Source organism: Lissotriton vulgaris, chromosome 5, assembly GCF_964263255.1.
Source record: "Lissotriton vulgaris chromosome 5, aLisVul1.2, whole genome shotgun sequence".
NCBI lineage: Eukaryota > Metazoa > Chordata > Amphibia > Caudata > Salamandridae > Lissotriton > Lissotriton vulgaris.
Window position 1 is genome coordinate 1,988,348,653 of NC_141693.1, and position 16,476 is coordinate 1,988,365,128.

Genomic DNA, 16,476 nt, shown 5'->3' on the forward strand with positions numbered 1-16,476 from the left:
CGGGGTATCTGCTGTGTGCTTTTTGTGTTTTCTTCTTCTTTTAGTGAAAATGAATCAGACTTATACCTTTTTCTTTTTACTCATTCATGCCACAGTGTGATAACTTAAAAGTGTAACGCGATGGGAAGCGAGTTGCGAGGCACAAGATGCTTCTCACATCATCAATGTAAGGGACTACTCCGTCCCCTTGCCTTTTCTGGGTTGGGGCCAGGGGGGGGGGGGGAGTGGGAGGGGAAGGGGGGAGGCATTGGGTGGCTGGGGAGGGGTGAGGGGGCAAGCAAGGTCAGAAAAGTTGGAACCGAGAGCGATTTGTGGTGTAATGTGAATATGAATATGAATCAGGCAGTTTCCCTCCCACCCTTCTCCTCAGTGGGAAAGCGTCTCACCTGTGGAGTCCCGCAGGGCTCCTCGCTCTCACCACTCCTCCTCAATCTTTACATTCGTCTCCTCATTTCGGAGCTTAAACAAAAATCTGTTACCATCTTCAACTATGCTGACGACCTTCAGCTTATCTTTAACATCGACCCCTCCCCATCCTCCATCCAAAACGTCCACTCTGTCATGAATTTCATCAGCTCCTGGATGAACCTAAATCAGCTCAAACTCAACCCTGACAAGACTGAGTTAGTTCTCACTGGCCCGCCTGGCAACCCCTGGAATTCTTCTTTTTGTCCACCCTCACTTGGCCCTTCCCCTTCCCCTGTTGACCCTGTCAAGAGCCTAGGCATCACCATTTACAAGGACCTCTCCATGAGGGCGCAAATGAACTCAGTTGTTTCCGTCTGCTTCAACCATCTGCGCCGCATCCACAAAATCAGCAGACTTCTCTCCCGAGAAGCTCTTGTGCAGGTCACCCTGGGACTAGTCATGTCTCGCATCGACTATGCGAACTCCCTATATGTGGGCATACCAGCATATCAATTACAACGCCTCCAACTCATCTAGAATCAGGCAGCCAGGTTGATCCATGGCCAGCCAAGATCCAGCCACACCAAGCCACTCCTTAAGAACCTTAATTGGCTTCCAGTTGCCCAGCGCAGCCTCTTCAAACTTGGCTGCCTGATTCACAAAGCCCTTCCCTCTCAGGGGCCCTCTTTCATTTCCTCCCTCTTACACCGATATGTTCCCCAACGTGCTCTTCATTCCTCCAACTCCAATCTTCTTACCCCCTACTCCTTCAGGCATTAGAAACATGGAGGCCTGAGATTCTCCACCCAGGCTCCCCTCCTCTGGAACTCCCTCCCCCCTGCACTCCGCCTTCTCCCTTCCTACCCTCACTTCAGAAAATCACTTAAAACCTGGCTCTTCTTGTTAGCTCACAACTAGTTCGCCCCTATGTACCCCACAGCCCTCCCACTTCAGCGCCAAGAAACCGTAGGTGAACGTGCGCTTTACAAGTCCCATTTATCATATCATATCATCATGTCAATCATAAAAAATCTTTTTTCTTAAAGGGGTGGTACATATTAATGCAGATACACCTGGGGGATTAATGTTGCTTTTGCTGAATAAATCATTAAGATGGGAAAATTGAGGATTTGTTCTTGGAATATATGTGGTCTCAATAACAGAAAAAAGGGGGGTCTGTGCACAAATAAGCGTATGAGGATAGACTTATTGTGTCTTCAGGAAACGCATCTCACCTGGAAAGATAGGCATCTATTTAACGACCTGGGTCTGTATCTATTGGGATGTACTCGCCAAGGCACCACTACAAAAGGCGTGGCGATTCTTATGAGAAGAGGACTGGGGTGTCTCAAACGTACTAAAGTAGATCAGTATGGTAGATGGATGATTCTTTTTTTTTTTTTTTTTAATTTTTGGAAGACCTTTATTGACAAGAGGCTACACATACAATCCAATAGGCAGCCCCAAGGCGCACAAATGTAGTACATATCAATGAGACGAGACTTTAAGGATCAATTACAGAGGTACTGCGGTCTAATTTTCAAATTAAGAGTACGAAGGATAAATGGCATCAGGATATCGTAAAGCTACACATTGGTCCCGGCCTTACGGAATAAGGAGAGAACAGTTTACAATGCAGTAAATCGCCAGAACCACATCTCGCCACAATTGAGAGTCATCATGGAAGGAGCACAAATCGGGAAGCATAACGAGCAGCAATCACTTATCAAATCACAGTATCCCACCCTCAGCAGGCCAAGATCCAGAACCAAGTCGCAGAAAGACACAGTGCGTGAAACTCCCCAATCGTGCTAAACCCCAATCCCCAATGAATGAGTAAGATATATAAAAACAGAAAAGAGATGAGAAAGATAGAGGGCCATAGAAACACAGAAGAACATAAAACACATTAGATGGATGATTCTTGATATCAGTATTGATATCAAAGTCTGGACAATATGTTCAATCTATGCGCCAAACTCTGATGACCCCGATATTCTGAACTTTTTAAGTTTAGAATTAGCTGACTGGCCATCTCCTCTAATTTGTGGAGACCTAAATATCCACTTGGAAGGCGGTTTGGATATACGGGGTGACTCAATATATCCAGGCCTAAAAAAAAAGACATACAAGGCATTAAGAGGTCTAGTAGTGAATTTTGGTCTGTGCGATGTGGGGTATGTTAAAAATCCTCTGTCACCGAGTTTTACATTCTTCTCTGCCCGCACCAGAAGTTTGGTCAGTTGGACTATTTTATTGCTACTGCTGGGCTCATTAATAATGTTATTCAAGACATTCCCTCGAATAATTTCGGACCATAATCTGGTGCTGATAGAGGTTAAAACAGAGGCCGGATGTATAGCAGAGGTAAGACCTTGGTCCTTTGAGCGGAAATTGTTGGCAGACCCATCATATATAGAATACATGGGTAAGTGGATCAGAGAATTTTTTGAGTTTAATAGAGGAAGTGCTTCTGTTCAAAATGTCTTGGACGCTTTTAAAGCCGGAGTGCGCGGGGAGACACTAGCTTACTCGATCAAGAAGCAAAAAAAATATTCGGAATAAACTCGACATGTATTATAAGGCGGTACAGGAATGGGAGGAAAAGTTAGTTACTGCCGTTAGTCTATCACAAGATGCAGAGCATATTAAAACTACCCTAGCCATACACAAAGCAAGGCTATATGAGCTATTTTGCGACTAAACTGGCGGAGCAAGTGGCAATTTTTAGATCTCAGATATATGAAATGGGTGAAAACTCGGGCAGGATCTTGGCGAAAAAGATAAGACAAAAAGAGGTACTTAATTCTATTAATGCAATACTGTCGTGCCTGTACACGAACGCTTGGTTGGCAAATGTCAGCCCCTGGTGGTTGGCAAGCATACAGCGCATGCGCGAAGAGACACGCATGCGCAGAGAGAACCGACGCGTCATTTAACCACCCCCCTTCCCTGCAGTAAACGCTTCGCGTTCCGTTCCGGTATCCTTTGCTTGTTCCTGTGTTGCTGATCCGGGTCACGGTGGTGGCGAGCTGCGGGATCCGTCGGGTCTACGCCGGGCGTCGGTACTTCACCTGTAAGGTACTATCGGCCCATGCTGTAATCAGATTGTGCGCTTGTTTTCATTTTGATTATTTCGGAAGCGTGTTGAGCTGTTACACGCGTTCCGGTTTTCATTTCATTTGGAGTCTCGAAGTTGTCCCTGACTTCAAGGGATTATTTGTGCGGGTCATTGTTTGCTTATATTTTGGATCTCCACACAGTTAGTGGGGGCTATTAGACTGCGTGTCTGTATTTTTGCTATCTGTTTAGTCGGGACTAGTTGAGTATTGATACTAGTCCCGGTTTCTATGTTACTTGAAACTGGAGGAGTATTGATTCCAGTTCCAGGATTTTTGAGGCTCTTTATTACGATACACAGGTATGCAGGAGCAAGTATTTACTCATTATTCTGCATACGTTTGAGACAGGTTTCCTCACCTTGTTGTATATTACACAGGAGACAGAGTTACAGTTCCTGGATACCATTCCCTCCACATTAGCACTTGCACACCATTTTCTGTAGGTATCTGTTCTCTCTATTATTGTACTTCCCTATTACACTTAGTAGTACTGCACTAACCTGTGTTCCTTACATCCCCCTAGGAAGCTGGTATTCAGACGTTTTATGGTTCCAGGAATTAATCTTCCAGGTGTAAAGAAGACATCTACATATTCTTTTGTCCCCCACTTTCCTTGTTTTGTCTCCCTGTGTCCCCCTGACGGGCATCACTATTCCTGTGCAGTGTTATATTCTGGCAGGTGGTGAACCGGTTAGGGGACATCGGGAAAGAGCATCACCTTCCTGGTACTTCTGGGGCAACATTCGTGTCAAGCACTACAGAACGCGAAGCCTAATTGATTTGCCACCCAAGTACCATGGAGGTGACTTTAGGTGATTTGGCGAACATGATGCGTAATCTCCAGAGAGAAACCCAATCATTATCTGATAGATTGGATAGGATGGACTTAGATGGTGGGGCAGGAGGGGCAGGATCACAAACCCCTGTAATACAAGTAGTTACTCCTCCTCCCCCTATACCCTTAGCTCCTCCAGAAAGATTCAACGGAGACCCAGCCAAATGTGCCGCTTTCATTAGTCAGTGCCAACTACATTTTATGTGTAAAGCGACATGCTTCCCCACTGATCAAGCCAAGGTGGCCTTCGTTCTGTCATATTTAGGAGGCCCTGCGGCTAATTTGGCTATACCCCTTATAGAGAGAGATGATCCTCTTCTTCTAGACTACAACGCATTCAAGAGGGAATTAAGGAAATTATTTGACAAACACACCTTTACACATGCAGCAGATACTGAGCTTTTGACACTTAAACAGGGGTCCAAAGATCTAGCCACATACATATCCACTTTTCACCGACTAGTGGCAGAAGCAGAATGGCCTCGTGAGAAGCGCAGCGCCTTGTTTTATAAAGGACTGCGTGATGAGTTAAAAGACGCCTTAGCTCATGTAGTGGACCCCCCAGACACATGTCCGGAGCTCATTGATCTAGTAGTAAAGTTGGATCACCGTTTAGGTGAAAGAAGGAAGGATAAGTCTAAAGGTGACTTCAATAGGATACAAGTTAAAGAAAGCAAGACAGAACCTGAAGGGAGTGCAGACGGTACAGAACCTATGCAAATTGGGAGTATTAAGGGCCCCCTTAGTGAAACTGAAAAACAACGCAGAAGGAACCTTAAATTGTGTCTGTATTGCGGTAAAGCTGGACACTTCCTGAGGGATTGCCCCGTTAAACCTAAATCAAAGAGACAGTCGGAAAACTAGAGGACCCGAAGCCCAGAGAGACTAAGGCCTCGGGTCATTCAGGATCAATAGTCTCCTCATTAGCTCACTCGCAGAGCCATTTCTTTGTACCTTCTTTGTTGCAAAGCCCAACTCAACAACTAGAAGTCGCAATAATGATCGATTCCGGAGCTTCCGGTGACTTTATATATGGTAATTGGGCCAAAGAGAATCATTTTACCTACATACCTAAGACAACCCTGGAAGAAGTATATACCATTGATGGGAGTTCTTTAAAATCTGGCCCCATAACACATACTACAGAGGCATTGGAAGTAATTATAGCAGATGCCCATAGGGAATCCCTTTGTTTTGATATCATTCAATCCCCGCAGTTCCCAGTAGTTTTAGGTCTCCCCTGGTTAAGACATCGCAACCCTACCATTGATTGGCAGAAGGAACAGATCGTGTTCAATGATGTGTCTTGTCAGAATCACAAGAAAAACATTGCCTCTATACTGGTCAGTACACCCTTCACTTTATTAAATACTTCGGAGACAGAACCCCTGAAGACTCCGGTAGAGCAGGAGCCAGGGGACGTGAAAAAAGACGAACAGGTGGACCAGCCTGATGCAAAGCTACCAGAGGCATATCAACGGTATTCCTCGATTTTTGATGCCAAAGAAGCCACCAGTCTACCCCCTCATAGGGTGTATGACTGTAGAATAGACCTACAAGCAGGAGCTCGTATTCCAACGAGCAGAGTATATGCCTTGACCGAAAAGGAAAATATCTATCTCAGAGAATATTTGGATAAGATGTTGGACCTTGGATTCATTAGAGTATCTAGATCTCCAGCCTCGTCTGCTCTCTTTTTTATTCCTAAACGGGAGGGTGGTTTGCGTTGCTGCATTGACTACCGTTCCCTTAATGCAGTAACCATAAAGAACAGATACCCGTTACCACTCATCTCCTCTCTCCTAGATCAGGTTAAGAATGCCAAGTATTTTACCAAACTAGATCTTAGAGGGGCATATCATCTCGTGAGGGTACGAGAAGGAGATGAGTGGAAAACGGCGTTTTGCACCAAATATGGATTATACGAATATATGGTGATGCCCTTTGGGCTCTGTAATGCGCCTTCCGCATTTCAATATTTCATCAACGATGTGTTGAAAGACCTACTGGATAGCTGCGTCATTGCATACATCGATGATCTTCTTATCTATTCAGCAACATTGAAGGAACATGAGGGACATGTTCAAGCTGTATTACCGAGACTAAAGGATAATTACCTGTTCTGTAAACTGGACAAATGTTTCTTTCACAGGTCCAAGGTTACCTTTTTGGGGTACATATTATCCTCCCAGGGATTGCAGATGGATCCTCACAAGGTACAAGCCGTGGTTCAGTGGCCCTCTCCCACTTCAGTTAAGGACATACAAAGATTTCTGGGCTTCGCCAATTTTTAGTCGTGCGTGAGTTCACAGCATCACATGTTAGAGTGCTGAAAGGTGCTTCAGTCCCATCAACAGAGTTAAATTTGTCATGTGGTATTAAGATCCGGAGTTGTCAGCTAGGCTTACGAATATGTGAAGAGTTATAAGAAAATCCCCAATCCGGTTGAGGATTGGAGTTGGCTCCCGTCGATATTAACAAATGTAAAATCTGTGAAGAATGATTGATGCCGGCTCTCTTGAAAAAGTATTAAACCCTTTCAAACTTTGTTCTTGAAATACAAATGGTCTTAAATCACTTCTTGAGGACTTGAATGTTATAAGTTTTTTAAAAACTTTTGATATATTAATGCTACAAGAAACTTGGAATATGTGTAGTGAACCCCTTATTGGTTATTTTGAATATTTGAACGTTGCAACTCGTGAAGCCACTGTAGGCCGTCCTAGTGGTGGCCTCTCCATATATGTTTCTTTGAATCTTGATGTTAAGCATTTTGAGATTGATCTCCAGGTAAAATGGATACAGTGTGTCAAATTAATTGCCAAACAATCGTTTATCTTTTTAAATGTTTATTTGAGTTCGAAAAAAAGGTTAGATCCACGCAACTTATACATCTATGGGAAATGGTGAAAGTGTTACATTATGATCACCTGGATTCAATGATCATTATCTGTGGGGATTTTAATATGCATCTTTTTTCGTATAAAAAGCGGAATACATCCTCAAAATTTTTATCTCAATGGACCAATTGTGAGTTTACAAAATATAACCTAAAGATTATGAATGATGATAACACACCGACGTTTAATAAAACGGGTATCCCTTCCATAATTGACTATTCTATAATCTCTGAGAAACCTTTTAATTTAGTTCAAAGTTATCAGGTAGTTCCAAGGATTGGGAGCGATCATAATCCACAAGTTATCTTTTTCGCTTTTTCCTTTGATTATTTGCCAGAATCTAGAATAATCAAAACTGCTTCCACCCCTTTTAACCTTAAAAGGTTAATATGGAATGACAAAACTGAAAAAAGATATTTTAGAAGTTCTTTCCTGTTTAAATTTAGATGTCCAAGATCCCAATGTTGAAGGGAAATGTATGGTTGCTCTTTGGCCTTGTTTATGTACCGCCCTTTTGGTTAATTTCTCTAATTTGAAACCCTCTGGGGGTATAAATTTAAATCCTAAGAATCCAGGGTGGTATTCACATTGCTTACTATACCTTAAAAGAAGTCTTAATAAAACAATGAGATCACTGTATAGGAAAGCAAAAGGAATATCATATTTTGCGATATTCTAACAAATTAGAGAATTGAAAAAGGGATACAGGAACGAAATTTGGAAGGCCAAACATGCATATTATGAAGAAACTTGGTCTAAATTACATTGTGCTTGTAAATCTAAAGACTCACTGTATTTTGGAGTATTATTAACAACCTTGAAAATGGTAATCATAGAAGTAATAGTGCCAATATTGATGAATTAAGTTGGGTAAACATTTTTATTAATCTTAAAACTGTCCCTCTAGGCCCACAGTGTGATGATGGTAAAATTAATCTTACTCATCATTGCCAACGAAAGATAATAGAAAATGGTGGGTCAGATCTAAATGCTTATGATCCATTAAGTTCCCTTAACACTGAGCCATGGTCGGTTGACAAAGTCAAAAAAGTAAGAAATAAGATTAGATCAAACAGAGCGCCTGGCCCGAATGGAATTCTGAATGCCATCTTTAAAGTAAGAGGTACTAACACTGCTGTTTAATGAAGTGTTTAAAACAGGCCTGGTTCCGGAATCATGGCAGGGAAGTATTATCCAACCAATTTATAAAAGTGGTCAACAGGACAACCCCGCAAATTATCGGTTAATAGCATTAACAGATGTAGATGCAAAAATATTTGCAAGGTGTCTGTTGGAAGAATTGGAATCATGGGCCATAAGAGAGGATTTGATTCCAAATTTACAAACTGGTTTTAGAAAGGGAGAGTCAACTTATACTAACTTGATTTTATTAACATTATTAGCTGAAAGAGCCAAATATAGGAAACAAAAATTGTATATTTGTTTCATCTACTTAAAAGCCGCCTTCGATTCTGTGCCCCGAAATGTACTTTGGTTGAAGTTAATCAATCGGGGTATATCTGACACACTTTTAAAAATGATCAAAATACTATACTTCAATACTTGGGTACAGATCAAAGTAGGCGACGGTAGACATACGACGCGTCGCCTAGAAACTAATATCGGCCTGAAACAAGGATGTGTTTTGGCTCCTTGCCTTTTTAACCTTTTTATGTCTTATCTCCCAGTTCATTTGAAAGATGTCAATGCCCACTCCCCTTCTGTGTTGGGTAAAGCGATTAAATATTTACAATATGCCAACGATACCTTTTTACTAAGCCAAACTGTCATAGGACTGAAAAGATTAATAGATTCTTTTATCCTATATGTTACACAAAATGGTCTAAAAATAAATACAAAAAACCCAAAAATAATGACCATGGGAAAAGGTAAACTGGGAGTTAAAGAATGGAATTTTAACGGTTTAGTTATTGAATGCGTAAAATCGTATAAATATTTGGGAATCACTTTTGATGATAGTTTGTCATTTAGGCAGCATTTTAATAACCTGGAAGCTAAGGGCATATTGCTCGCATTTGCTTTTAGAAAATTGAGAGTTGAGCTTTTATGCCTAAATTATGATCACCTGCTGAAGGTTATGAAAGCAAAGTTAATTCCATCTGTGGACTATGGTTCCATTATCTTCCGGGGCAAAGATGCGAAAATGTTTGATGATATTGTATTAAGGACATATAAATCAGTTTTTGGGATTCCCAGAGATATTAGTCGCGCCAATATAAGACTTGAATTTGGTCCAAAGAAACAGTTTTTGGCCCGACAATCCACATTTTTAAAGTTCCTATTGACACTATCTCGAGCTGAAGGGGGCTCATTGGCAAATCTGTGTTGGCTTGAGATATTAAAAAGTGAATATGCGAGTAGTTGGCAAACTTAGTTAAATGAGTGTTTACGTAATTTTGAATGCCCAAACTTAGTAGATGAAGTGAGGTGTAAAATAGTTTATGAAAAATCAATTAACGAATCAGCTGCTTCTTTGTCTACTATAACGGATAAAGATGATTTAAGGAAAAAAAAACATTTATGGTCAACAGTTAACTCTTTCGGGAAATGGTCTCCCCAGCAGTATTTGTTATTTCATTTAAAACCTTTGATTAAGAATAAATTCATGTTATTAAGGTTTGGGAGATATCCAACTAAAGACGGAATACCAAAATGGGAGAAAAAGGGGCCTTCCAATATTTGTAGGCTTTGTGGGCTGTGTGATGAAACTTTACAGCACATAGTAAACCTATGCCCAAAATTGTTGGAAGAACGGAAGACCGTCTTAAAGCCTATTTTTAACGAATTGTGAGTAAGAACGTATAGGACTGCAATTGTTGTATGTCTAAGAGGTGTTACCATCCGTATTATTTACCAATTTGTTAAGTTTTTCTTATAGCTGAAAAGAAATTCTGTAAAGTAGATATTTGAAGTGATAAAATTTATGCTATGAAAGTTATCTGAAAAATTGATAATGATATAATGATTTGAAATGTTTTTAGGGAGTGTGTGGGTAATTTTAAGTTCGTTTAAAATGTATTATTATAAATGTACTATTTTGTATCTAATATCACATAAGGCACGTTAATTTCTGCTGCTATTTGATGGAGTGTAGTATATGTATCGAACTGTTCTAGATGTAATCCTATAATGGCGGATAGCATTTTATGTACACTTTTTCAAGTTAAAAGGTTACCTGACGATTCTAAGTAGCTAGCACAAGGCACTTTAATTTTTGTTGGTATTCTGCTGCTAGCACAAGATACTTTGTTTTATGATGGAGTTTACCCCATGTATTGCACTGTTTTAAATGTAATTTCATAATGGCGGAGGGCATTTTATGTATACTTTTTTAAAGTTAAAAGTTTATCTGACGACTCTAAGCTGCTAGCACAAGGCACTTTAACTATTGTTGGTGTGTTGTATATTATGTATCCTTACCAATTTAAAAAGTTTATCTGTAATTTTTCCTGCTAGCACAAGGCACTTTAATTTCTGCTCCTGCAAGCACAATGCACTTTAACTCTTGCTGCTAATTTTTTATTAGCAAATTGTTTAATTGAAGTTGAAGAAAACATGTTAGGGCTTAGCTGTGGATCTCATCTTGGATATAAAAACTCACTCTATCTATATATTTTTAATTATATTTTGTTCTGGATATGTACTTTATTGTTTGCAATGATTTTAATTAATCAACAAATAAACTTTTACCCTGCTCAAGCCCGACAAGATCCCAACAGAGTGCACAGCATACCAACCGCTGTCAATGCTAAATTTAGATTTTAAAATCCTAAGTAAGATATTAGCCACCAGACTGCCACCACATATGACCTCCTTGGTCCATTCCGACCAAGCAGGATTCATCCCTAGCAGAAATACAACCCTTAACATCAGGCGTCTCTTCGCAATTCTGCAACAAGGCACGGATGAATCTCCAGAGGAGGCGGTCTTTGCTATTGATATTGAGAAAGCATTCTATACTCTCGAATGGGAATTTCTGTATGTGGTGCTCACACGAATGGTGCTGGGGCAGGCGTTCATCCAGTGGGTTAAAATTCTATATATGGATCCAGTCGCAATGGTCCACATGGGCCACACCATTTCCACGCAATACCGGGTGGAGAGAGGCACAAGACATGGGTACCCCCTCTCCTCCTATTATTTGCTCTAGCAATAGAGCCACTTGCGTGCGTGGCACGCTCGGGACGCCATATGAGGGCATTGGATTAGCTGAACAGACACACCACATTGCATTATATGCAGAGGATGTCCTGCTATTCCTAAAAGACACTGTTGCAGCTTTAAGGGGGGCCCGACACATGATGGATGAGTTTGGAACACTTTCTGGATTACACGTTAACTGCCAGAAGTCACGACTCTTTCCGGTGACACGAGATACTCCGCCTCCCATGGGCCTGGGAGACCTACAGTGGGAGCCGTGATGCTTTAGATACCTAGGGGTGAAAGTATACCACGACCTCTCTGATGTTCAGGAGGGGAATGTGGGGGGGCTCTACGATCACTAAAAGGTTGTATGGCTTTCTGGCGAACGCTACCCCTATCGGTGGCGGGGCGAATTTCCCTACTGAGAATGATAGCCCTTCCCCGATTGCTATATTTCTTCACCACCCTGCCGGTGTGGATCCCAAGTGCGTGGTTTCGCTCGCTCGACTTCCTTATTGCAACTTTTATCTGGGGGCTCAGCAGAAACTGATTGGCCGTAGCTACGTTGAGAAGGGCGCAGGCGGAGGGAGGATTAGCGGTGCCGGATATGGAGAATTATTACCTGGCAGGACAACTCCACGCTTTACGCAATGGGTGGCGGGTAGTCTAGACCCGGAAAGGAGGAAGCCCACATTTACCCCGAATAGGGCGGATGTCATGAGCACCTTAATGGGCACCATTAGGCAGCAAAAGATAAGCTCTTCAGAACACAGAGTGATAAGGAATTGCTGGGCCAGGTGTCTCCAGAAGACCAAGACCAAACGTCCTTACTCCCCAGATATTTCGGTGGCGTTGATAGAGGCACTCCCACTATGGGGGCCAATGGAGAGGATTAGAGGAAAGGCCACACGCGGGAGTCACTAAAATAGGGGACCTATATGGTGACAGGGAGCAGCTTTTGTTCGCCACCTTCCGAGCAAACTGGGACATCCCGCAGGGACACTTTTTACTATATGGTGCAGCTACTGGGGCCATGCACAGGCACTGGGGACAGGGGACAATCAAACCATGCACGCACCCCGCATGCGAATACATAAGCCTAGCAGGAGGCGTCATTAAGGCTATATCGTGCCTCTATCAAGCCATTCGGAAGGACTCCACGAGACCGCTGGAGGGACTGAAGGATTAATGGGAGGCGGACCTTGGGATTCCTATAGAAGACAAGTATTGGGAAGATGCACTCCTCCGGGCCACCAAGGTATCCCGTAATGCCCGATTCCAATTAATTCGTTTTTACACCCTACATAGAGCATACATTACACCTGACAGAATTAATCGCTATTTCCATCGAGATGATGCGAGTTGCCCTTGCTGTCAGGAGATTGGAGCTAGTTACAATCACATGTTGTGGAGCTGCCCACAGCTAGAAGAGTACTGGTGAGAAGTGGTTAGGGAGGCAGCGCTTCACAGAGAATGAGATCCCATGCACCCCCAGTCATGTGCTGCTCAACCTGTTCCCCCACCCCGCTAAGACAAAGGTTACGGATAGGTTTCAAGACGTAGCATATATTTTGGCAAAATGACAACTAACTAAAAAATGGAAGGCCCCAGCGTGTCCGAGGGTGGTCAACTGGAAGCGGGAACTGGAGAAGTGGGCGGGTGCGAACAAAGAATACTGCTTCGGAATGCACAACGGGCATAGGCATACTGGAAAGAGCACAGGCTTGGGGAGCATTAGTAGACGGCCAGCACACCTCAGGCCGGACCTCGACTGGGCAGCCCTAATAGCCAGGAACAGGAGGGGAGAGAGGGGGTGTCATGAGCGGACCATATCACCCTAACATCTACAGCCCTGAAGGTCTGCGTGAGTCTGACCTACGGCTTAGCCCATAGAGAGTGATACCCAGACCACAGGTGCAGCGAGAGACATAGTGGCAGGTTAGTCGACAGCAGCGAGGGGTGGGAGTGCGGGGGGGGGCAGTGGGGGGCAACTGTAAGATTCTCATATTGGGTGGCAGCCCCTTCCAGCTAGAGCGGGATAGCACGGCGGAAAGCCGCACAGCACGAAGAGATATGGACAAGTGACTAGCTGAACAGCTAGGAATAACATTCTGAACTGTTAACTAGAAATGTTTATGATTAGAAAACAAATTATGTACTGCTGATACTTAAATGCCAATGAAATATGAGATAAATTGATGAAGTGGAAAATATCAACATTGCTTCTAAGAGTCATAATCAGTCTATTCACGGATACCTGGGTCTAAGTTAAACGTGTGTCCCTGTGGGTTAAGACTGACACTCAAACTAACAAAGGACTAAAACAAGGCTGTATTTTAGCCCCTCTGTTGTTTGATTTATGTTAGGCAGACAGCAATAATATATGTTAGGCAGACATCAAAAAAGCACTCCCCTGCTCTGCGGGAGCCTACCCAGCGAACATGAGATTAAAGCATTGACACTGTAATATTGGATCAAATGCCAGTACACTTACAAAGGTCATTGGACGCACTAATAACACATTGTAACAGCAGTAGCATCAAAATAAATATAGCAAAGGCTTACATTATCGTCTTTGGCAAGAAAATAAACAAAAAGTGTTCTTGGCATTTAAAGAAAATAAAAATCGAACGCTTAATTAGCTACAAATATCTGGGAGTCTGGCTCGATGAAAGAGGAGGCATGTCAGCCCCATTGAATGAATTAAAAAACACATCATGGGGCTTATTTACAAGCCTATTGTGCCGCTAGTGCCTCCCGTTACTGAAGCACCAGTAGTTCATGGGATTGCCCCTATTTACAAGGCCACGTTAAAGTCACCCTGCGTGACTTCTGATGGCCTTGTAAATATGGGCCACTTGCACGCATTACACTACGAGAAAGGGCTGTGGGTGCTCCAATGCAACATCAATGGAACTTGACGCATTTCCAGATTTACAACACTTTGTAAAATTGGGAATGCGTCAGAATCCTATGCCTCCCCAGGTGAAGCGTAGGAATGGCGCAATTCTATTCTATTCTATTCTAGGTTTGGTAGAGCGCAACAGCTACCCCAGCAATGGGGCGTCCCGGCGCTGAGAGACATAAACACGCCTCCTAGACGGGGGAGTAGAGCTCTAGAGGGCCGGAAAAAGAAGGGTCTTGATTGCCTTACGAAAGACTGAGAGACAGTCTATGGAACGTATGCTGAGCGGAAGATCGTTCCATAGTTTGGGACCGAGAACGCTAAAGGAGCGACTTCCAGTACGACAGAGCTTGGTTCTGGGTACTTTCAGAAGAAGTTGGTTGGAGGAGCGTAGTTCACGACCAGGGACATAGGGGCGGGCCAGGTGTCGCAGCAGAGGGGGGTTTCCCTGTTTGACAATTTTAAAGATCGTGATGAGAGCTTTAAATTTAACTCTGTGTTCCACGGGCAGCCAGTGGAGTTTGCGGATGGTGGCTCTGGCTGAGCATCTGCGTGGGAGACCGACCAGCGTTCTAGCCGCCGCATTCTGGATTCGTTGGAACCTAGCCGTTTCTGCTTTGTTTGCTCCTAGGAGGAGGACGTTCGCATAGTCCAGGCGTGACAAGATGGTTGCCTGGACAATTAGCTGGCGGGTCTTTGAATCAAAGAATCCGAGTATAGGCCTGAGGTTCCTTAGGAGACCTATACAGGTGGCTGCCACCTTTTTGGTGTGTGACTGGAAGCTAAGGTTAGCATCCATCCAGACTCCCAGGTTTTTTACACAGTTTTTGGGGAGTGAGGTGGGGCCAAGGGATGACGGCCACCAGTGCTCATTCCATAGACTGGTGTTTCGGCCAAGGAGGAGCACCTCGTTTTTTCCGGCATTAAGTTGGAGGTAGTTATTCATCATCCATTGTGCCACCGCTGCCATGCCCTCTCCGAACTTGGATGCCGCGATGGACGGGCTTTCAGTGAGGGTGACGACCAACTGGGTGTCGTCGGCGTACGATACCAGCGTGAGCCCCCACTCTTTGGCCACATCCGCAAGCGGCTGGACATATAGGTTAAAGAGGGAGGGGCCCAACGCTGAGCCCTGGGGGACTCCTTGTGCTATAGGATGGGATTTAGAGAGAAATGGGGGGGGCTGACACCTTGAAGGATCTGTCCTTAAGAAAGGATTGGAACCATGCAAGAGCGAGGCCAGCCACACCGGCCATCTCCAGACGTTTCAGAAGAATGTCATGAGATACCGTGTCAAAGGCTGTGCTGAGATCTAAAAGGATCAGCGCAGCACTTTGACCGGAGTCTAGAATCGTCCGGAGATGTTCGGTGGTGGCCAATAGGGCAGATTCGGTACCATGGCCCGCTCTAAAGCCATTTTGAGATGGATCCAGGATTCCGTGACGGTCCACATGTTTCGAGAGGATGCCATTGACATGGGCTTCTGCTATTTTAGATATCCAGGGGAGAAGGGATATTGGCCGGAAGTTTTCCGGCTTAGAAGGGTCCAGGGTGGGTTTTTTGATTATCGGTGATACCCAGGCTTGCTTCCAAGCTATGGGTACAGAAGCAGAAGTGAAGGAAAGATTGAGGATATCCAACATGGGGGGTAGGAAGAAGTCAATCGAATCCAGGAAGTGAGAGGGGCTCATAGGGTCTGCCGGGGAGCCAGATTTCACTTTCTTGCAGAGTTTGATCAAATCAGTGGCCGTGATGGCAGGGATTTGGGTGAGAGGGGTGCTGGTGGAGGTTGGTGTCTTAACTTCCCCAGCGTGAGGAGGGTTCTGCAGAAAGGTAGCGTAGATTTTTTGGACCTTTCCAACGAAGTATGTGGCCAGCTGCTCGCATTGTTCGTTGGATGAAATTTTGGGAGAGGGTGACCTAGGGTTTTGTAGTTATTTGACCAGCTTAAAGATTACTTTAGTCGGGTTCGGGTTGGAGCTAATTTTGTCAGCATTGAAAGCTGCACGGGTAGTGCTGATGGCTTTGTGATAGGTTTTGAGCTTGGATAAATAGTTAGCCTTATCCTGCCCGTCAAAGTTTTTCCTCCATTGACGCTCGGCTCTTTTACAGTCCTTACGCATCGCTTTAAGGGTATCATCG